The following is a 7,204-nucleotide window of genomic DNA, read 5'->3' as shown; positions in this document are numbered from 1 at the left end:
CCAAAATTACTATGCTCAAACATGGCCCACATGACTACAAATATATAAGGCCAAATCAAAATCATAGGTTGCATGTCCATCAAAGATCAATCCAACACTAAAAATGAAAGAGATGGGTAGTCACACACACACACACACACACACACACACACACACACACACTCACACACACACACATAGGCCCCTCTTCAATCGTAAAGTATTAGCTTTTTCACATTCTTCCATGCTCTACTCTTATAAGGGTTGCCCTTCATGGTGTGCTTTACCATCATCACCGCCCTTCATGGCTACTTCCTTTTAAAAAAAAATGCAAGCTCCGGTTTTGGTTGTCATCTATCATCGTTGCTTATCATAATTTGCCTTGCCTTTCTTCATTCCAAAACGTCATCACCTTCTCCTTTGCCTTCATTTCCATCTTCTTCGCTTGCTCTTCTTCTTCCTTGTTTTGTTCACTATCATCTCCTTCTTCATCACCATCGGCTCCACTGGTAAGGCGGCCGGCACCGCCTTCATCGTCTTCACCTCCTCTGTCCGCTACTGCGAAGGAGGAGCCGTCGTCAATGAGTCAAGAATCACCGCGGAGGAGGGAAGCGCCACTGTGAACAGAATAAGAGAAACACCGAGAGGAATCAAGCCACCACCACCAAAGCCCGACATAGCTACTCAACAGGTATGCCTTAAATCTATACCTCATGCATTAAACGTGTTGGAATAGGTGGAGAGTACATGCTATGTCTGATGCCCTCCCACACCCGCACACGTGACTCTCTCCCCTGGTGGTAGGATGAGAGCACATTAAAGGAAGAGGGAGAGCGGACCTGTTTGTTGCAGCATGGCATGTGCACTATCTTGAAGACCCACTCATGAATGTGTGCATATTCCTTATTAACGAGTCACGACTCACCCGTTAATGTCACGAGGTGCATGCATAAGGAATTTGAAATGGTGATGAACAAATTTCTTTTGATTTAATGAAGAATATTGAGCACTACATTAAAGGATAGATGTACGTACTTGCATCTGCCTTGTGTGGCGCAGTAATCACCTATGTGCATATCTGTGTGATGATCAAAAGAATTCCTTTTCTTTAAAATTATTTTTTTTAAAAGAAAAGGGTCTCCTTTCTGTATACTCTTTTAGTTATGCTTGTGTATCACATATGCACTTAGACGTGGCCATGAATGCGTAGACTCCACCTACTTGCATACTTGACCATCCAACCTATTGGGCATGGAGGATTAGTAGGATGGGCAAGGAAGGAAGAGGTATCTAATCTACTACCACCATACACGAGTGTATATGAGTGTGCATATATCATAGTAACATTCGTGGTTCACATATAGTGACATATCCCCCACAACTCTTGAGTGCACGTACACATTGCAAGCACATTGAACCACACACGTGCACACATAATTGTGTCACACCATTGTGTTGCACACATAGAGACACATCAATATACACAAACATATACATAGACACATAATCATAGGTGCACACCAAGACCCTCCTCCATCTCACAATCGGCATCCACCCTATTGGTGGGTAGGGAGGATAGAAGGGAAGTGAGAGGGATAGAAGGTACTTGGAATGTGTTGTGTGACACCACCATATACGTGTATAACACACTTAGATATACCATACATCTATCAACACATGCATTTTGCACTCATAGACATATAGCATATCCACTTACTTATCCATAGTGTAGTGCATCCACATCAACTCATACACACACACAAAAAAGCGCATCCACTTATGCACCTAAATACACACCACACATTTGCACACTTAGGTATGCACATACTATGCATGCAGAAACAAACACACATAAGTGCAATCACACATGTGCATACAAAGATCCCACTCCCATCTCCACAACCAATATCCTCTCTACTAGTGGGAAGGGGGGATCGTAGACAAGTGTGAGAAGCAAAAGGTGTCTTGGTGTTGCACATGTGTGCATCCACCTGCACAGACCATGCATCTACTTACACATACTTGGTGCACTCATTGTGCACACATAAACCTACTGTCATGGACATGCCATGATCAAGTGTATGGACTAATTCTTGCTCATGCCATATATATCCATGCCCCAGACCGAAAAGGGATAAATGCGCACAGATACATGTTTACATGAATAGAATGCCAATACATGGGATAATGCAAAGGGAGATGCAAGGTGTCATGCTCATGCAATATGCTATGCAATGGTGCCACTAGGACAGTGCCCTCACAGGGGAATTGTTCACTTGTCCAAGTGTCCTTTTACAATCAGGTCATCCTGACAGTACGGATGAAGTTACGAATGCCCATAATACAATATAAAAGAATAAGTGAATGTAATGTCTAAAAACTGTAAGCATCATCACTGTCATGATTAAGAGTAGAAGCTGCCCCCTCTTAAACTGGAAGGGAAAGCAAGAGGAAAGCACCCTCTCCCCGTCAAGTTGAAGAAGTAGGGGAGGGTGTACTGGGTAGCAGGTATTGAAGAACCGGCCGGTTGACTGCTTTGGTTAGCAAAAATATCTGATGAAGGTACAAACTCTAGGCGAATGGTGCTTAGCTCAACCTGCTCTTTGGAAAAGTGAAAGTGAACTTCCACATGTCGTGTTTTGGATGTGATGATTGGATTGCTTGCAAGGGCAATGGCACTCTGATCGTTGCAGTAGACAATTGTGGGAGAGTCACATGGAAAATGAAGCGTTGCCAGTAAACTCCTCAGATAGATGGCCTCGGTGGTGCCATCGAAGAGAGCCTGGTACTCAATCTCTGCCGTGGAAGCCACCACTGTGTCTTGCTTATGGTTAGACTAAGAAATTGGAGCCGTGTCCAAGGTAAAGAGGTAGTCGCCATGGGAATGCCGGTTGTCAGGATCTCCTGCCCAATCAAAATCAGTGTAACCCTGCAAACATAAACCAAAACCATATGTCAAGCCATAAGAAAAAGTACACCGCAAATAACACAACACACGAAGACATGTAATCCAATGTGACATCCTAGGTGCTGTGAATTATTGACTGAGTATGCTAATTGAGTAAGCTAAATCTGGCCTAGTGTGAATTAACCAAAGAAGTTTTCCTACAACAGAATGATAGGTGTGTGCATCGAAGGGCTGTCCTAGGGTATCCTTCAACAAGTGGACAATAGGATCAAGAGGTGTGGCCACTGGCCTTGTTTGATCCGAAGTGTATTATTCCACAAGCTGAAGGGCGTACTTCTACTGTGACACAAAAATACATCCTCTAGAACGAACTACCTCCATCCCCAAAAAATAGGACAACAAACCAAGGTTTGCCATTTCAAATGTAGCTTTAAGCTTAGCCTTAATTTTTGCTATGGCAGCAAAATCTGAACATGTGATGAGTAAGTCATCAATGTATAGCAGGATATAGCTAACCCCCTCTGGTGTGGATCAAACATATAAGTTCGAGTCATAAGGGGTAGAATGGAATCCATAAGTTTGTAAGAACTTATCCATTCTATGGAACTAAGACCGCAGCGCTTGCTTCCGCCCATAAAGAGCTTTCTGCAAGTAGAATACCTGATCCCTAGGGTTCCCTGAAGGAAAGCCTGGTGGCTACTCCACATAGACTTCCTTCTCCAAGTATCCATTCAGGAAGGCACTCTTGATATCCATCTGATGTATTGGCCAGCTGTGGTGAGCGGCGAGCGCGAGTAGCAACCGAAAGGAAGTCAACCGTGCAGTAGGGGCAAAGGTCTCTTCATAATCAATGTTGTGCTTCTGTCGAAGCCCTTGCACTATAAGGCAAGCCTTGTACTTGTCTAAAGTCCCATCAACTTTTAGCTTTGTCCTAAAAATCCACTTTGTCCTGATGACTTTCTTGATGGCTCAGATGATCCACCAATGTCCAAGTCTCATTTCGATCAATAATCTCTAGCTCCTTTTCCATGGCCTCTCGCCATTTAGGATGCTGAAGAGTCTTCTGCAATGTATCAGGCTCAAAATCTGCTTTGTAATCAGCTGTAAACAACGATGCAAATGATCCCTGAGGAGCAAGCTGGGTAGATCTTCTAGGTCCCTCCGGAGTGGAATCCGATGGTAGGATCCCTGAATCCTGCATAGTCTGCTGGTACCAATGAGGTAACTGGTCTCACAAAGGGTGCACGGGAGCTGAAGAAACTGTAGGAATGACAGGGGCGGCAAGTAGACCAGGCTCAATAGGCACGATCTCTAATGATATGGAAGAAGGAAGCGGAACGGAATCCGGTGCAGAAAATTGCACAATATCCCTCTCGTCAAAAACGACATCCTGCCTAACGATCACCTTGTTTGTCCGAGGATCGAATAAACAATAGGCTTTCGCTTTAGAGGAATATTCCACAAAAATAAAGAGATCAACTCGGGGAGTAAGCTTACCTATCTTGTCATTAGATGTGTGTGTGTATGCACGACACCTGAAGACTTTGAAATGGGAAATAACAGGCCGAGAGCCAAAAATTGCATCATACGGGGTCTTTTGAGGAAGAGCTGCAGTCGGGCACTGGTTGAGGATGTACACCGAAGTGTTAACAGCCTCGACCCAAAGGCGCTTAGGAAGCTCTGTTGCGAACAACATAGAGCATGCCATTTCCATGATTGTGCGCTTGCTACGCTCTACGACTCCACTCTGAGAGGGAGAGTTGGTAGAGGTGAGCTGGCGAGAAATGCCATGCTTCTATAGAAACTCGAAAAACTCGTGGGAGATAAACTCACCACCGCTATCACTTCTCATGCACCTGACGCGACGGCCAGTCTGGTCTTGAACCAGCAGCATCCAAGCAGAAAAATATGTGAAAGCATCTAACTTATGCTTGAGGAAGTACACCCACATGTATCGAGAATGATCATCCACTATAAAAAAGAAGTACAATGCACCGTTCAAAGCGGCAGTGGATGTTGGCTCGCAAAGATCAATGTGAATCAATCTAAGAGGCTCCTCAGCTCTATGTGTAGACTGCTGAGAAAATGGGGTATGGTGCTGCTTCCTGAGCTTACAGGTTTTATAGACATCTCGAGCTAGTTTCAGGCGTGGAAGGCCCTCAACCAGTTCACGGCGTGACAACTCATAAAGTGAGTCATAACCAAGATGCCCTAAGTGAAAATGCCAAAGATGCTCATTGTGCGAAGGCTCTCGAGATGTGGCTAAGGCCTGAAAGCTATGGAACACGGAGCCCTCGGCATTTGGCTCAATGAGAAAATGAGTCATGTGGTATAGGCCATTAGAAGGCGTCTCACCCGAGTAATCACTAAACCAGTCTGAGAGTCAAGGACCTCGACTGTGGTCGCTGTAAAGAAAACTGCTCACCCCAACCGGCAAAGCTGCATAATAGATAACAAGTTCACCCCAAGCTGAGGGACATGATATACATTGTCCAGCGAAGCCAGATCCGGACCCTTGTCAGTGGCAAAACTGATGCAACCTTGAGCTTGAATCTTGACCGAGGAGTTGTTTCCTACATGGACCAGCCCGGCTGCAAGGGCTTGGGTACAAAAAATGTCCTCTATAGGAGTCATGTAATGTGTAGCTCTAGTGTCCACAATCCAAACTGGAGCTGAAGTGTTCGGCTATGACGAGTGGGCCTTTGGAGTAACCTCGTTAGAAGGCAATTCACAGATGTGAACGAGACTTGCATCGGATGTCTCTACGGAGACGATGTGGGCCTTCGCAGACTAGCCAGACAAGCCCTCTGGAGTTGAGAACGTTGTCGACTGAGATGGCTGTGCGGTGGCAGTGTGAGTGTGACCTTTAAACTGCCCCTTGCCATCACCTTGCCTTCCTTGTTGGGGTTTGCCTAATTGAGGGGCGGGGGTCTGAGACTTAGGTTTTGGTGCTGTGCCTCGTGCCTTTGATCGACACTCGTCATCAAAATGGCCAGCCTTTTGACAATGTTGACAATACCTATTCTTTTGAGGTACATTCTGCCACCTTGGTTTAAGTTGTGACTGAGAGTTTCCTTGAGAATCCCCAAATTGATTTAGCTTTTGAGTTTGCTTTTGATTTTGAGTGGAGGTTTGGTTTGGTTTGCCCTTCCCTTGTTGCCCTTTCTAAGAATGAGCAAGAAGAGCTCACTCTAAAGAGGAATTCATATGAAATTGATCAAACAACCGTACATAACGCAACAACGGACACTCAAATTCATAGAATGTAGGCATGATAGGCTTTGAAACTATTCCTTCCACAAAATTGAAGTGTTTCTTGGGGAGTTTATTTAGGAACAATGTGACCTGATCGTCAGAGGACTCGGGAGTCTTGATAGTGGAGAATTTAGCGAGGAGACACCGATACTCAGCCAACTTGACTTTCAAGTCATCCCTGTTAGTGATTTTGAAAAGCTGAAGCTCATGGTCAAGATTAATACGACGGGTCCTATCTCGAGCTGCATAGCGGTCAGTCAAGTGTGCCCATCGCTCTAACGCTAAGTCAAAATGTTAAAGCTGAGAATGAAACTGAGGCAATAAGCCCTGCATCAGCTCGATAATAGCGGAGGCATTTCTAGCCTTCCATGAGCGGACGATCTTGTATAAGACCAATGCAGGATCGGGTTGGGGTTCCAACCCGTACACAAGATCCCATAGGTTCTGTGAGTCAAGGATATGTCTCATCAAATTCGATCAAGTAGTAAAATTTGACCCGTTAAAACAAGTCTTGTCATTAAATGTATTCATGGCAGAAGATGAGCTAGAACCATGAGGTGTCAAGTAGGTGGTGTAAGATGATGGTGGGAAAGATGGTGGAGGTGGGTGTGTATGATAAGAGAGAGGGAGGGGGAAGAGGTGGGTAGGTAGAAGTAGACTGTGAGTGTCCAATGAGTGCTGATTGATGCGGAGGCATTGGAACATGAATGTTTCCATAAGGTGCCGGTGTACGTGGAGGCATTAGGACTCGGTAGCCTTGTCCAAAGTGAGGCTGGGACACAACAGTATGACTAGAAGGTCCACTTGGCAATGCCATGGAGGCAAACTGTGGAGGCAACTGATCCACACTCGGGAGAGATTGAGTGGGATACCCAAGCTGCAATGATCCCGAACGTGTGTATGAGGTAGGTGGAACACCACCCGGCTGAGGGAAGGATAAGGTCCTAAAGGATGTGCCTATGTTTCCATAACCCCTCGGTGTGATGTGCGGTGCGACATGAGGTGTCTGAAACGGAAATGTAAAAGGTGTAAATGAAAGACTGAAGTGGTGAAGCAGCAGAA

At 45.3% G+C, this 7,204-nt stretch overlaps 1 long non-coding RNA gene across 2 annotated transcripts in view; it reads left to right on the top strand.

Moving 5' to 3' along the window:
- The first annotated feature begins 260 nt into the window (after positions 1–260).
- Positions 261–7,204, top strand: part of LOC148017029 (uncharacterized) — a 38,067-nt gene continuing 31,123 nt past the window's right edge. Inside the window, exon 1 of one of the 2 annotated variants that reach the window (XR_015687954.1) lies at positions 261–670. This is a non-coding gene — a long non-coding RNA (uncharacterized LOC148017029). The remainder of the gene's footprint in view (positions 671–7,204) is intronic. The other variant, XR_015687953.1, reaches the window with a different exon arrangement.

This window comes from Lygodium microphyllum, chromosome 22 (assembly GCF_053477565.2).
Source record: "Lygodium microphyllum isolate KBCC chromosome 22, Lygodium_microphyllum_v1.1.10, whole genome shotgun sequence".
Lineage (NCBI taxonomy): Eukaryota > Viridiplantae > Streptophyta > Polypodiopsida > Schizaeales > Lygodiaceae > Lygodium > Lygodium microphyllum.
Note: the sequence above shows the minus strand (reverse complement) of the source record. Positions and strands in the feature narration are given on the sequence as shown.